This window comes from Epargyreus clarus, unplaced genomic scaffold (genome assembly GCF_041222505.1).
Source record: "Epargyreus clarus isolate Ecla_fem2 unplaced genomic scaffold, WU_Ecla_fem_2.2 ptg000009l, whole genome shotgun sequence".
In the NCBI taxonomy this organism is placed as follows: Eukaryota; Metazoa; Arthropoda; class Insecta; order Lepidoptera; family Hesperiidae; genus Epargyreus; species Epargyreus clarus.
In genome coordinates, this window is record NW_027332217.1 from 5689343 (window position 1) to 5705679 (window position 16337).

Genomic DNA, 16337 nt, shown 5'->3' on the forward strand with positions numbered 1-16337 from the left:
TAATTAAATACGAATCTCAAGACAATACGTAGAGCACTGATTTTCAGCTGTGTCACACGGGGTGATTTATTTTCTACAAAGGCTACTTAGTTAAATCTTCTTCATATTTAAACTCGACTGAATGTTGAAAATCAGTGCAAGCACATTTGACACGTGCATCTCATAATTTTGTCTGTCGGGAAACAAACATTGTTTAGCCGAATTTCTTTAATCTACCTCAATATTTGTTGCGTGAATTGCTATATCGAACAATACCTAATATAGAACGAACTAAGATGGTTATATTAGGGTATACTATATTATTAAAAGACACAAGATGAACAGAACAATGGGGTTAACCTTAGATTAAGTCCAAAAATATTTTTCACAAAACTTCAGTAAGTAAAATAAAGTGAAAATTTATTTCAGTATTTTCTAAATGTGTAGTTTAGTATTTTCTAAATGTATACTATTATCCAATTTTAAATTTTATTATACACTTGGGACACGAGGGTGATATCAATAAATAAAAATAACAAGATAGCATGTTTGTAAGAGCATATTATAATTTACAGGTTCTACGACGCTACAAAAAAAAACTTAAAAAATCAACACAATTTTTGTATCAATTTTATTTAAGAGGAACATCGCTGCCACATTAATAATGATTATTCAATAATGTAACTCTAAAATCACCTAATGTGAACGCACCACATCCATCCACTCTAAACTAGCGGAAGTTATAATTTATGAAGCGAGTTCCGGCCTTCGCCTTCAGGCTTCAGGGACTGAGTAGTGAGACGGTAACGAAACGCCTGATGTATTATGCACGGCAACGTCTGAGATCAAACAACAGCATAAGTAGGAAATTAATTTTAACTGTGGATTAAGTAGGTATCAGTGATGTACCAGATCATAAAATGTATATCCACGCATACGAATACGGATCGAGACTTTTTTTTTATAATATAGGAGTAGCAGACGAGCAAGCAGTCCACCTGATGGTAAGTGGCTACTGCCGCCCATGGACATCTGTAATCAATGCCAGATAGGATTAGATATTCCTACCTGAGGTCGGCCACAGATGCGCCGCTACCCCTGAGGACTAAGCTGGAACGCCTCGAAAAAGTCTGTCTCCCTTACCACACCCTTCAAACCGGAACACAGCAGCGCCTAACACTGATGTTATTAAGTAGAAATAGGTGTGGCGGTGGTACCGTTGGAGTCGAATCACAAAGGATTCTACCACCTTCAACTTCCTCGCCTCTATCAATAAAGATGAGTGTGACTTTCAAACGACAGTTTGCGCTTTGTGTAAGTAATGATTATAAGCTTATAATTAAAACTTATGTGCCCTATCGGTAACTCACTAGAAGCAATTATTTTATGTTAATATCTGTAATTTATACGTATAATATAAAAAATTATAATACATTTTAAAAAATAAAACTTATTTAATCCGGCACATCGATAGTAAATAGGTAACCTAGACCTTTGCCACTAATATTCATAATTAATCAATAGAGATAAGGTAAGAGTAGAGATCGTTTAAGAAAAGAAAACGACTTACTTAGTGTAATCATGGAAAATAAATTTATTAAATTTGATAAGTGTATAAAATAAAAAAGTTACTATTATAACATTTATAAAATGACAATCGGAAATTCATTCTTATAATCTGCAGACAAAAATTTCCTATTTGCAATGCCTAACAAATATTAACTAGCAATTTTATAACCGACGCCATCTTGCAATGAGCTCTCTAACTACGTTGTACACTGCTTAACACGAAAGTTCATAGAGCCGTTAGTAGATGGCGCTAGTAAGAAGTAAGAGGTAAGTAAATAATGGCTAATAAGTAGTAAGAAGTGAACGAGTCTACAAACTTCTTATTTCATGTATGATTTTTTACGCTGTACATATCACACTTGTATCATAGGTCGAGTTATCTAAATATATCTAAATATATATAACTCAAAGATGACTGACTGACTGACATAGTGATCTATCAACGCACAGCCCAAACCATTGGACGGATCGGGCTGAAATTTGGCATGCAGGTAGATGTTATGACGTAGGTATCCGCTAAGAAAGGATTTTGATTAATTCTACCCCTAAGGGGATAAGGATTGATTAATTCTACCCCATAGGGGATGAAAATATTACTTCGTAACGTGAGCGAGGCCGCGGGCAAAAGCTCGTTAATTACTATACATTAAGGACAACAAACAAAGCAGAAGTAAGTAATATTTTGGTTGGTTTGATTTGGCGAAACCGAACGGCACATGATCTTTTGTAGTATACGACAAGATCCTGGTATATACTCCCGGTGCTTCTCCGCATACTCCGCCCCAAGATACAATACCAACGAGGACTCCTTGACATACAATAGGTCCACCCGAGTCGCCCTGTAGAAATATAATAGTAGAAATAAATATTGCTATAACAATAAGATTACACGAACTAAGGGTGGATTTCCACGAGGTTATGTAAGGTAGCTAAGCTATGGATATATGTAGGTAATTATATTAAATTGACCAAAAGATTGCTTCGTTGTTTTTTTAGCTTAGCATATAATTAAGCTATGTTTTTTGTATGATTGTGAAAGTGTAGCTAAGTATTTTCATAGCGCATCTTTCTCATTTAGCTTAGTTTCATAGCTAAACTCCAAAACACTTAATCTTCGAATATAAAAATATTTGTTTACGAGTGTAAAAACGCAACGCAGTATCATTGCAGTCGCTAAAACGTATGTAAAAACCGCGATCGAATGCGTAAGTCGCTAACGTAATGCAAAGTTAATGCAATCGCCAAAACGCAATCGCCGATGCGGAAACTATATACCTAAGTCATAGATGACTAAAGATACCTCGCCGCCTTGAAATTGAACGAAGCCACAAACGGCTTATTAGTAAGTTATTTTTTTGAATTCTTGACAAATAAAAACATTTTTAGAGAAAATTTACGAATAAATAACTAATACTGCGTAATTTACATAATAAATAATTATTTCAAATATTTTAGGGATTTCAGCACGGAGACGTGGCAAAACTTTTTTACGCAACTATTTCAATTCTCAAAACTGGGTACATTTTCTTGTTAGGAGTGAGTAATCTTTACTAATCTATGACCTAAGTATGCTAAACGATGTCTGCAAGGGCTATAATAGTTATAAGCATTGGATGGCATAGAAATTAGAAAATATTATGCACCTGACAACTATCTTTGCCAATATCGCCCGCGCACAATGTCGATGGGTGTAGATATTTTTTGCTGTAAAACTTTGTGCACACATTTCTTGTAACTATGGACACGCAAACCATCCGCAAGTATTTTGAAATTTGGTCCTGAAACAAAGAATATTTTTTGTAATGCAAATTCCTGCTTTGTATTAAGCTTTCACTAATTTGCCTATAATTAATATTAAAATAATAGTTTTACTTAATTTCGTAATACGTTGCATATAAAATTACAGTTGATGGTTCATGCGTTGACTTTATATTTACGTATGAATAAAGCACTAACGCTATATTTTCGGCTAATGGCACACTGGGAACCTTAATAATTGAATAGTAAGAGTTATTTACAGGTCAATATCAGGAAAAGGTGGGTAACGAAATTATTCAATACAAATAAAGGTTACGATAAAGATGCATCTATTATAAAGATAATATAACTAACATTTTCTAAATTCCCGAAACCAGAGACGAGGCATTGGTCGTCCTCTTTAACATCGTCGTCAAATTCCAACAAATGTAAACGTATCGGTTTTACTTTTCTGCTTTTAATAAAATCCGTTTGAACCTGAAAGATTGTCTCTGAATTATGTCATCGAGATTAATAAGTTTTAAGGTGGTAGAACCCTTTGTTGTTCCAATCCGACGGCACCACCGCCACTCCTGTTTCTGCCTATTAATAACAGTGTTATGCGCTGTATTCTGGTTCGAAGGGTGTGGTAAAAAAAAAACACTTCACCGAGTCATTAGTTTTCAGCTAAAAACTAAACTGGAAGGCTGTTCCGACCTCAGGTAGGAATGTAATCTAATTTGGGGTTGATTATAGATGTCTATGGGTAACAGCGCCTACTTACCGTCAGGTCATCCGCATGCTTGGATTATGGATTGAGAGTGAGGAATCCGTACTACGGTTTGCGGGTTGCCGACCGGTTATTATTCGATATAACAACAATAATACCTTTATATATTAAAATAATATTGTATAAATATAGTAAGTACAAACTAAAATATCTAATGAAATAACTTGTACGATCTATATCAATATGCACATATTGTTACCTCTAGAATAGCCAAATCATTTCTCAGAATTCTAGCATTGTAATATTTGTGCTTGTAAAACGTTTTGATTTTCCGCCACTGTTCCCTGGACAATGAGAATGCAGTCACGGTCGTTTCGGTAGTACCACCGACAGCCCTTAGTTTTTCTAATGGTTTTACATTTCTAAAATATCAAATAAATCTATATTATTGAAGTTAAAAAAAAACATTAAAATAACGTCATTTTTGATTTTCGTATTCTTCTCATACCTTTTTCGATACTTATGTAATGGGAGCACTACAGTACCCTTACCATGAGTTTTTACGTTTTGACAAATATGACTGTTTTGGTATTTGTTTATGTATTTTCCCATACAAATCCCAATAAACGCCCCTAGCGAATTGTTTCAGAACTATAGTGAACAGTAACGTAACATTAAATGTCTAAATTGACAAATGGCGCTTTGTTTTGTCTACCTTTTTTGCGAACACAAAAAGAGTTGCACACTTACTTATTAGAAATTAAACGAACTTACCTAAGTGAAGTTCCAATTTCAATTGTACGAACTGCATAGTCTCGAAATGATAATGTTGACATGTAGTACACCGCCAGTCGTCAGCCTTGTGTCACGTATATTCAGAGCTAAAAACCTCGAATTCAAATAATTTAAAACAATATCCAACCTACTTATAGCGCCCCCTACCAGTAAATGTCATTAAGTTTAGAGATCCTGGGGTCAAGATGTAAGTTCATTAGCTCGATTATTTTACAACATAGATGATATTATGGGTAATACTTATCGTATATAAGTATGGGTGGGTGGGTTATAATATCATTTCGAGACTATGCAGTTCGTACAATTGAAATTGGAACTTCACTTAGGTAAGTTCGTTTAATTTCTAATTGTACTTCACTGCATAGTCTCTTCAATGATAATGTTGACATGTAGATGTTTAGAGATTTGTAAAATAACGAGCCTATTAAACAAGATACAAAAACATTGAAATCCTATTATTTTTAAAATTCCTAATTTAATATATCTACTTAAATATTAATTACAGTTATCAAGTATACGTTTGATGTAACGTCTCTACTACAAAATTGAACTTAGATCTGATCCATTCAGCTATCCTTCTAAGAGGGTCTTAACTGACACTCATATGTTTAGACGTCAGCGTAGCAGCGTGGTAAAGCGTGCTCTCTAATGGTATGTATTGTAAAAAATGATATATCAATGCCATCATCCTCCGTGGTTGGTAAAATCTAGAAACTGTCGTCTGGGAGGTCACTGTATTATAAGATTACATAAAAGAAATAAACTTATTCTTGTAACTCTCAAGTGTTACTAGGCCTATCTAGGTAATTTTATTAAGGATGTGCTGGACAAATACTATGATTACTATGAAATAATGGTAATACTAGATTGTTTGAACACTGGTTATAGTAAGGTTTAAATTCATGTGGCAATTTAATATACAATATCTTCCGCCAAGCAATTTGGTTAATATACAATAATGTTATTATTATGTTTATGTATACTTTTTAGAAGTCTCGACTCAGATGTAGGCGAATCGGTAGTAATAATGGCATTCACGGGCTTACACCAAGTGAACGTCATAATATATACGATATCTATTGTTTTTATATATTACTTATATATATACATATATATTACTCATATATTATTATTGTTTTTTTTTTTTTTTTTCTTTTTACTATATGAGTAATTACAATAACCAAAAAAAGTAAATAGTATTTATTCTTCATCTCCACTAAATAATATATAATACACTCCTTTGCAAAAAAAACGGGCGGGTTTGATTTTTTAACATTATTGGTAATAATTTAGTTCTTCAGAGGTTTTAATAGCCAAACTATGTTACTGGCACTTAATAAAGAGTCTGGGTATGAAAAAAAGTTCATTCCAAATTCAAAACTTTTGTTTTTTAAATTATTAATCCCTTTTTCATTTTGTGACACTTTTCGCGGGTTTGCGGTTAAAAGGTTATCAAGCAACTAAAAGTAACTTTTCGTTATTTTTAGTACAACAATTTATGTTTATCGCATAATTCTGCCTTATTGTGACTTAAAACAGATATCTTTGTGTCTATCGTAATGGCAGAAAAAGCAATGAGAGCTAGTAAAATTATAGCGCTGCTGGAAGAGGGGTGTAGCCAATGTTACGTCTCACAGCGGTTAAACGTGAGTCGTTCAACCGTACAAAGAACCTGGACTCGATACCAAGAGACAGGTTCCGTTCAGAGAAGGCAAGGTTCTGGGAGAAAACGTTGCACACAGCCGCGAGACGATCGCTTTTTAGTGACTCAGGCGCTGAGGAACCGCAAATGCAGTTACATAGACCTCAAAAGAAACCTTGAAGAGGTACGAGGAGCACAAGTTAGCCTATGGACTGTGAGGAGAAGACTTTTAGCTGCTGATATACGTAGTCGACGACCAGCGCGGGCCCCCAAGTTACTCCGTGAGCACCGGATTGCGCGGTTGAGGTTCGCTAGAAATTGCCTATCTTGGACACCAGGTAACTGGAGTAGCGTACTCTTCTCCGATGAGGCTCGAATTTGTCTGCATGGTGAGGACCGACGTCGGCGAGTGTTACGAAGACCAGGGGAACGCTATGCCGATGTGTGTTTTGAAGAAATCACCCCTTATGGTGGAGGGTCCGTTATGTTTTGGGCGGGCGTAACTTCCAACTATCGTACCGAGATAGTATTCATAGAAAATGGCTCACTAAATGCGCATAGGTACATAACAGAAATCCTTTCTCAAAATGCACAACCCGCACTGACTGTAATTGGTGAAGATGCCATTTACATGGACGATAATGCTCGGGCCCACCGTTCTGGCGACGTAGATGCTTATATGCAAGAGGTCGGTATTCGTCGTTTGGATTGGCCAGCGCGGAGCCCCGACCTTAACCCCATTGAGCATGTTTGGGACCTCCTAAAAAGGCGAGTACGATCTGTCCAACCACCTCCACAAAACATCAGAGAGCTTAAACGTGTAATCTCGACTGAGTGGGAACACATTCCACAGGACACCATCAAAAGCCTGGTGGGAAGCATGCCAAGACGATTACATGCCGTAATCGCTGCAAGAGGAGGTCATACTCGTTATTAATTTTTATTTTTTAATGTCTCTTTTATTAAAATACCATAAAAATACTCGTAGTCTTAATTTCATTATACCCATAAAAATGTCCATTTTAACACGGCTCTCTGTTTACATTGACTAAAACACCGATACCAGGATAAAAGTGTTAAAAAACTAGATTCTCATTGATAATAAGAAATTTCTAGTCATCCAAGCTAATGACATACTAAAAATATAATAATATTTACCCATAGAAAAGCTAAGGTAAAGTGTGTGTGTAAGGTGCCCGTTTTTTTTGCAAAGGAGTTTATTTTACACTTAACTCGCTAAAAATATTTATACATCAGATGTAACTATCCCAACTAATAGCATACTTGGGATATGGAGGATAGAAAACCTAAATATGCATTTTAAGAACAAAAATAATTCTAGATATATATATATATATCAAAATGAAAAGAATATTGTAACCAGTCTACAGATAGATCTAGTTATTTACACTATTTAGGCCAAAATATTATAAGCACCAGCATCACGTTTTCATTATTGCGTCTAACATTGTTTGTAGAGCAACAAAATCTTGAGATTCGTGTATAGAAACGAAACGCTCCTCAAGGAAGCGAGTAACATACAGGGTAAAGCGTTGACGAAAAACAAATGGATCTAGACCTTTTTTTTTTTTTTTTAAATTCATATGAGACCCAAAATGCAACCCTTCCAAAACGAAAGGATTATTTATTTCTATTTTTTTTTTTTTTAATACTATTTTTTAGGACTGTCTGGACCGGTCTGATACTACCACAAACTCCCCAACCGTTCAGAGATAATTTTTAACAACAATTATTTTATTAGAAATAAAATGAATATTTCCATTTAAATAGTATAACCTTAGTCATGACATGTAAGTCATACTTCTTGTAGGTTTCCTAGTAAATAAATCTATTTAAAAACCTTCAAAGTGTTAATTCGCAATGTATAATCTTGATTTAGTGATAGCAAATTCATTCTGAAATTATTGAATGTATTAGGAAAATAAAAACATTTTTTGGGTATTCAATAAATCCAATATGTGCCTTGATATTACGGTTAAATGTGGGTATTAAACACCATGCTGTTTCTATACGAAATAACTGTGGAGTTGCCTACACGTTAACAGGGTTAACAGGGTTTCACCGTGTTGAAGATGATTATTGAAAAAATATCTTTAAGCACAATTAACGCTGCATTTAACTTTAAATAGTTGATCGGATTTGTTATTTAAATCAAATCACAAAAATACCGAGAATAATGACCATCTGTTACATAACTGATTGTGTCCTGATAATAAAAATAATATGATAACTACCACCTGTAATTATATCTATCTGTAAGAGGGATAGAATTTTGATAAACATTATTAGAATTGTTATATATATATACATATCTTTGCATTTATTATAATCTTTATTTTTTAATATCATTATTATATATATTTAATTTTTCTTTTTATTTCACCCTTGTGTTAATTTTTAATCTTTTATCTAATGGTAAAGCAATTTGATTTTTTATTTATTTATTGCTTGTATAATACAATGAACAACCTTAACAGTTGTATTATTTCCAATTATCAAACTATCTTTTAAGTAACCAATAAATCCTAAAGAATGATATAGCTTGTTATGTCTATGATCCTAAATTACTAAGTGTCGTTATTGTTCCTTGTCCATTATTATGACATTTCAAATAGGAACTATGTTATATAAATATATAACTGACACAATGTCCCTAGATCTTAATCAGTTATGTATGGTCTTGTATCTTTTAAAAGGTTAGTAAAAACATAAATATAGTGTTCTGCTCAAACCAAAGGAAAGAACTTGAAATGCATAGAATTTCCATTTAACCATAGACATGTAAACACTGTTTAAGGTAATCATGAATTAGTATCAAAATATGCATTCTTGAAAACAATAGTAAGTAGTGAGTGGAATGCCAGGCTTTATTTAAAGCTCAAGATTAAGACCAAGATGTTCAATATAAACCAACATCACCATCATCAGGTGTTGGTAAAGTAAAAATATTGTAAAAAATTGGTTAAGAGTAAACAATATGTTTTCACTGATGTGAGAAGTCTTTCTACACACATACCAAGTATATTTTGAAAAAATCTTCATTCCTTGAGAATAATGAGTTTAAGTGTTTATACAAATAGACTCTTAAAGCTAACCACTTGCAAAGCTTGGGTCAATAGTTATTTGTTACAACTGGTCTTTAAAATTATAATTATAATCGACCACATTATTAACCACTCACCTAAAAATCTGTTGTGATTGAAGATTTATTCCAAAGGAAACTTCGATCAAGCCTTTCTGTGACACAGGTATTTGTGCATGAGGCTTGTTGTAAGTCAGATAATGACCCTATTTGGTATGAGTATCTCAAACTTTTGGATGAAGTTTATCATAGGATGAAGTGTAAATATCTTCGTTATACTTGTTATTATAAAATATTGTACTATATATATATGAATTGAACAATCATTGTTTCTTAAACCATTTTGCCGATCATTTGTTCCAGTACTTGTACTATGAAATTTCTTCTTATTATTTATTATACATAATAAATGACCAGCACCAGTAATAAGATAATTGATAGCAAATTATCTTTATAAAGGCAAATAATTTAAAATTATTAAGAAACAATCATGTCAAATGCTCGAGAGCAGTAAGCATTCGCCTGATGTGGCATGGCTTTTGACTCTTTACAGCTACAATAGTAACTGTGACTTGTGCAACTTTTAAAGTCTAACCATGTTTTATCCGTCCCACAGTTTCCTAGAGGCTAGTGTTCTTCCTTTAAACTATTTTTTCCTTTAGTCTATCTATCACCATCTAGATAGATAGATAGTTCCTTTAGTAAATTACTCTTTAATATGCTGATCTACCTAGATACCAAATTCTTATGAATGGTTAAACACAAAGTTATTACAAAAGGATATAAATTGTCATCTCTATATCCTGTATCATGTACATTATTAATCTGAATGATTCTTCAATAAAATGTTCATTGATTAAAATCATTACACCCAATCGATGGTAATAGTTGTGTCTATCTACTGATTATTAGTATTTTGTTATATGGGTTATTTACCCGATGTGAAGGACATCATACCCTATTAGAATGGGTGAATATCCGTTGTATCCGTCTACTTAATAGTAGTATCTTATTATAGTTGTTATATAGGTAAATATCCAATATGTAAGGGTCCCTTATTTGAACGGATGAATATCCATTAGGTATATTCTACTCAATAGTAGATTATTTTATGTGAGTAAATACTCAATATAAACAGGTTAGTACCCATGAACGGGGCTAAATAGCACCCTATTTCTTGTAATGTAGGTAAATATCCAATATGTAAGGGTCATAACCTTATTTGAACGGGTGAATACCTATTAGGTATATTCTACTCAATAGTAGATTCTTTTATGTGAGTAAATACTCAGTATAAACGGGTTAGTACCCATGCACGGGGCTAAATAGCCCCCTATTTCTATGTTCATAGCTTTATATAAGCGAGATTTATATAAGGATTTAAATAAGCGAGATCACCTAAATAGGTGACAAGCTTAGTTAATGAACATAATACGTCAAATTCCTTGCTACAGAACAATATGGTAATCTAAAAATCCTTTGCTTGGAAAAATATATATGTAAAAATTTACCTTGTCATTCCTCATTAATATATAAGATTATCATCTTATCTTTAATAAATGAAAATAATACATTTTCAATTTGCGACTGCATTCGTAATGGCCGCCTAGTACAAGTCTTCAGAATAATTTCGTCAAAATTCTTTATTTTCCATTGTAACTTTTCTGCACAATATATCACACCTACGTCTTTTATAAATTATTAATTGAAATATTTGTTATAAATTAACAATTTTTACGATAAATTACTTATTTTATTTCTTATTTTGAAAAATCATAAATGTACACAGGCTGCACGAAAAACGATAATGACATTTACTGGTAGGGGGCGCTATAAGTAGGTTGGATATTGTTTTAAATTATTTGAATTCGAGGTTTTTAGCTCTGAATATACGTGACACAAGGCTGACGACTGGCGGTGTACTACATGTCAACATTATCATTGAAGAGACTATGCAGTGAAGTACAATTGTTACGTTCACTCAGTCTACTGAAGCAAACTGAACAGAATAATGAATTGATTAAACGTAACGTAAAATTGTGGGATGTTTTGAAAACTCATGGTAATGATACAGGTCTGTGAATGGGGGTTTTATTTGATACACATAGGTAGTTATTATGCGCGCACAGTGTATGAAAAAGCAGGCACTTGGTCTGTGGTCTCGAACCATGCATTGTTTGACCAAGAAACACTGCATTAATTGGGGTTTGATTTGGGTTACCTTGTTTAGAATTCAGTTGCATTGACTCTGATTTGACCCTCACATGCATATGCATACAAAAATAAAATTATATACCTACAAGGCAACGAAATCGTACGATATAGGTATTGCACGGTAAAATTAGTTACATTTACAACCTTGTCAGTATAGCAATATTTATTAGTACCTAAATACTTCGTATATATTTTTTGGTTTGCACTTCAATGTGAATAACCGATACGGTTATTTACGACAGCTTGTTTCAATTTATAACTATCACTTGTCATTGTGTTAGGTCGCATTATTAATAACCATTTATTTAAAAAATATATATTGATGTCATAATTGGAAATATTTTAAACTAAAACTTACTACATTAAATCTTATGATAAAGGTATATGCGTAATATATATTATGTTAAGATACCCCAGAAACAATTTATCCAATTTATCCTAAGTGTACATACATTGAACCAATTTTTCAAATTGCAGTGATAGCCTAGTTCGTTACTTAGTAAGAACGAGCCACTCGGCCACTTGATCGAGGGGTCCGAGGTTCAAATCCCTGGCAAGCACCTCAATTTAGATTCAAGATTTATCAAAGTTATATGCGTATTAGAAATTAATTATCACTTGCTTAAGCGGTAAAAACATCGAGAAGAAACCTGCATACCTGAGAAATTAAAAAAAAGTTTTCAAAGGTTTGTGTAATCTACCAATACACACTTGGCCAGCGTGGTTAACTACTCGTGGGGGGCGTAATCCTTCTCATTCTGAGAGGAGACTAGGGCCTAGCAGAGGAACTGTAATGGGTTGATGATGATGATGATGAATGTATTAAATGTATTTAATATTTTCATTTACCTATTCTAAATATAGCTACGTTAATTTCCTTACCCATTAGATATAAAGCAATGTGCAGCTGTCATTACAAATCGAAAAGTAATCAACGATCCCCCGCAAAACGTAAACCAAAAATAGCCACCTGATGATTTCTGACGTATTGCTATCTAAAAAGTAAACAGTGTTATAATATTATTAATTTTACTGCAACATCTTCGAAAATAAAGTAAATAAATGTTTTTATGATGTTTAGGTATATCCATGGGCAGGAGGGCACTGACCGGGAAAGTACATAGGCGAAGAGATACCCGAAAGTGTATCTATTAGCGAAAACAATCGTCGTCAGGGCGAAATCTGTGAAATTAGTATGTGTATATCGGCGAAAAAATGTATATAATCTGTCAATAAAATGAAAAAAAAAGTTTGCCAAGACTAAACAGGAAATACATATCCGTCACCGAAAAATAGCTGTGCACCCCTCTGAAAACAATCTTGGCCCATGGGTATATAGCAATACATTTTTCGAATGAACACAAGTAACTAAATTTTTACAGAAGTGATCACTTAGAAATAAGAGTTACGGCATGGCACTTCGCAGGTTCAAAGTTAAAACCCCAGGTACGTGCTGTATTATTGAAGTAAAACATTGTGATAAAACTTACAAAGAGTTCTCTAAAAAAACTTTCAAAAATGAGAAGTCAACGTATCCGTACTCTACGAGTGTATCTTTCTTATTCTGAGATAATGTCTATGTATAGCAATAGATGGATGAGTTGATGAGACACTAAAAAATACGAATACAAGAAACCTGGTAGGGAATTTGAGATATGTCAGCCTCGACGCCACCAAGTATTTTCAACGGACAATAATCAAGACAGGCATCGAATTGCTTATTTTCCTCCAAAATTGCCTGAAATTCCGAACATGAATGTAATTAAGTCTAGTCTCTATCTAGTCGAGTTTTATCTAGAAACATTCCTTTATTATAATTTAAGCATAATTTGTTAAAACTAACTATGAAATATCGAATAAATTGAAAATTTGAAGGTGGTAGAACCCTTTGTGGTTCAACTCCGGCGGCACCACCGCCACACCCATTTCTACCTAATAACAGCAGTGTTAGGCGCTGCTGTGTTCCCGTTTGAAGGGTGTGGTAAGGAAGACAGACTTTTCCGAGGCGTTCCAGCTTAGTCCTCAGGGGTAACGGCGCATCTGTGGCTGACCTCAGGTAGGAATATCTAATCCTATCTGGGGTTGATTACGGATGTCTATGGGCGGCAGTGGCCACTTACCATCAGGTGGACTGCATGCTCGTCTGCTACTCCTATATTAAAAAAATATATCAGTAGGTTTCTATAAGTATCTAATACTAAAATGCAAATATAAGAAGTATTTGAAACGTAGTAGAACGTTTCAAATACTTCTTATATTTGCATTTTACAGCCTAATTCCAGTTCAAGTTGGCAAAATATATATAGATTTTATGTTATAATAAATCCAAATCTTATATACGAAATTCTCGTGTCACAATGTTCCGAAACGGCTTTACCGATTTTCACCAAATTTTATATGCATATTCAGTAGGTCTGAGAATCGGCTACTATCTATTTGTCATACCCCTAAGTGACAAGGGTTGTTCAACCTTAACATTTTTTTATTCATATGGCAACACAACTTTTGCCGGGTCAGCTAGTATATACAGGGTGAATTTTTAAAACGGGCCTTCAGGGCCAAATCCGAAACTATAAGGATTAGCGAAAAATGCTGAAAGGAGTTACGAGGCCGATTTTGATAAAAACTAAAACTGCATCATTAGTTTTTTTAAATATTTTTTTCCTTAGTCGGGAATCGAACGAGTTCATTTTGAAAAAAATTACACCTATATATTATTCCACTATCTGATAGTGTCGCTTATAAGGATCAAATTCTGGGAAGTAATGTTATGTGACAAATTAAAGGAAAAGGAAAATTTTGAAGAAAATACGTATTTTTCCATACATTGGCATACTAATCCTTAAGGATTATACATAACAAATGATTTATGTAGAATTCTTTAGAAATAGACATAAGTCATACCATTGAAGAATTTGTTGGTTAATCAACTAATTATTCGATGTTATAACCGTGACATACGGCTTAGTATGAGTAAGTAATAGTTTGGCAAGTAAATTACCGCCGTTTTTAGGATTTATTTTTTAATAAAAATAGATAAATGATTAAATAGTAAATTGTTATTGTTTGTTGTTTATAACTACGTTTCAACAGTAAATATAATTTTCTATATCTCTTTGTTTAGTTATCACTCGGATTTGACTCGAAAAAGACATTCTCGCAAATTGTCAATTTTACATCAGTATTAAACGAAACTCCGCCCATAGCAAGTTAAATCTATTATAATGGTCCTAAAAGTAACCTTAACTAAGTCGGACATAAAAATATAAATTCTTGAAGAACAAAACGTCCATTTCGAATGATTTGAAACATTGAGCCAAAAAATTGTTAATACGCGAAATGTTTAAATTAATGAATGGCGGGAACTTAACTGCCAAATTAATATAAAAAATATGTATTTTCTTCAAATTGAGGTTTTTCCTTTAGTTTGTCATTTATCATTACTTCCCAGATTTTGATCCTTATAAGCAACACTATCAGATAGTGGAATAATATAGAGGGTGTATTTTTTTTCAAAATGAACTCGTTCGATTCCCGGCTAGGGAAAAAGTTATTTTAAAAAAGGAATGATGCAGTTTTGGTTTTTATCAAAATCGGCCTCGTAACTCCTCTCAGCATTTTTCGCTAATCCTTATAGTTTCGGATTTGGCCCTGAAGGCCCGTTTTAAAAATTCACCCTGTATATAAATTTTATATTATAAGGAACCTAAATATAACTATAATAATTTTGACCACTTACACTGAAATTTAATGCACTGCCTGCCGTAGCACGAAAAGTGTTTGTAGATGCAGCCTCAAATTCAGCTCGTAATTTCTCCACAAATATAATTACAAACAGCGCTATAATTATTTGCATTTGCATTAAAACAAAACATTTATCACGTTGTACAAATCTTACATAATAATCAAAATGACAAAAATGACATTGAATGATTAGTATAATTCTAAAACTAAGTCTATGATCTATGATGATGATGAAGGCGGTAGAACACTTTGTGGTTCGACTCCGGCAGTACCACCGCCATACCTATTTCTCCGTCATAACAGCAATATTAAACGTTGCTGTGTTCTGGTTTGAAGGGTGTAAGGGAGACATACATTTCCGAGGAGCTCCAGCGTAGTCCTCAGGGTAGCGACAAATCTATGGCTCCCCTCAGGTAGAAATTCTAATCCTATCTGGGGTTGATTACAGATGTCTATGGGCGGCAGTGGCCACTTACCATCAGTTACACTCCATGCTCGTCTACTACTCCTATATTAAAAAATGATCAGTAGGTACCTATAAGTAAATATTTTTGAATTTTTCCTGAATTGTTGAGTGTTGTTTTCATTGTTTCTGGAGTGTTTCCATGATAAAATGTTCACAGAATTAATCTCATTATTTATTTTATAACTAAGGTTATAACTAATCTACAACTTTATATAAGTCGTGATATAGTCGTAGTCGCTATCGAGCTGAAAATTATAATCTATAATAATTTTATATTTACGTATTACCTTTATCGAAATCACCGCGAAAACCTTGTTCAATCTACCGATCTTGATTGTACGAGTATATACTTAATATG

At 33.5% G+C, this 16337-nt stretch overlaps 1 long non-coding RNA gene across 1 annotated transcript; it reads right to left on the reverse strand.

Moving 5' to 3' along the window:
• Window positions 1–4278: 4278 nt before the first annotated feature.
• LOC140744826 (uncharacterized) lies at window positions 4279–13513 on the reverse strand. The gene is made up of 3 exons (XR_012102590.1): window positions 13406–13513; window positions 12652–12764; window positions 4279–4437 (listed from the first exon to the last, which is right to left on the reverse strand). It is a non-coding gene; the product is annotated as an uncharacterized LOC140744826 (long non-coding RNA).
• Window positions 13514–16337: the final 2824 nt, after the last annotated feature.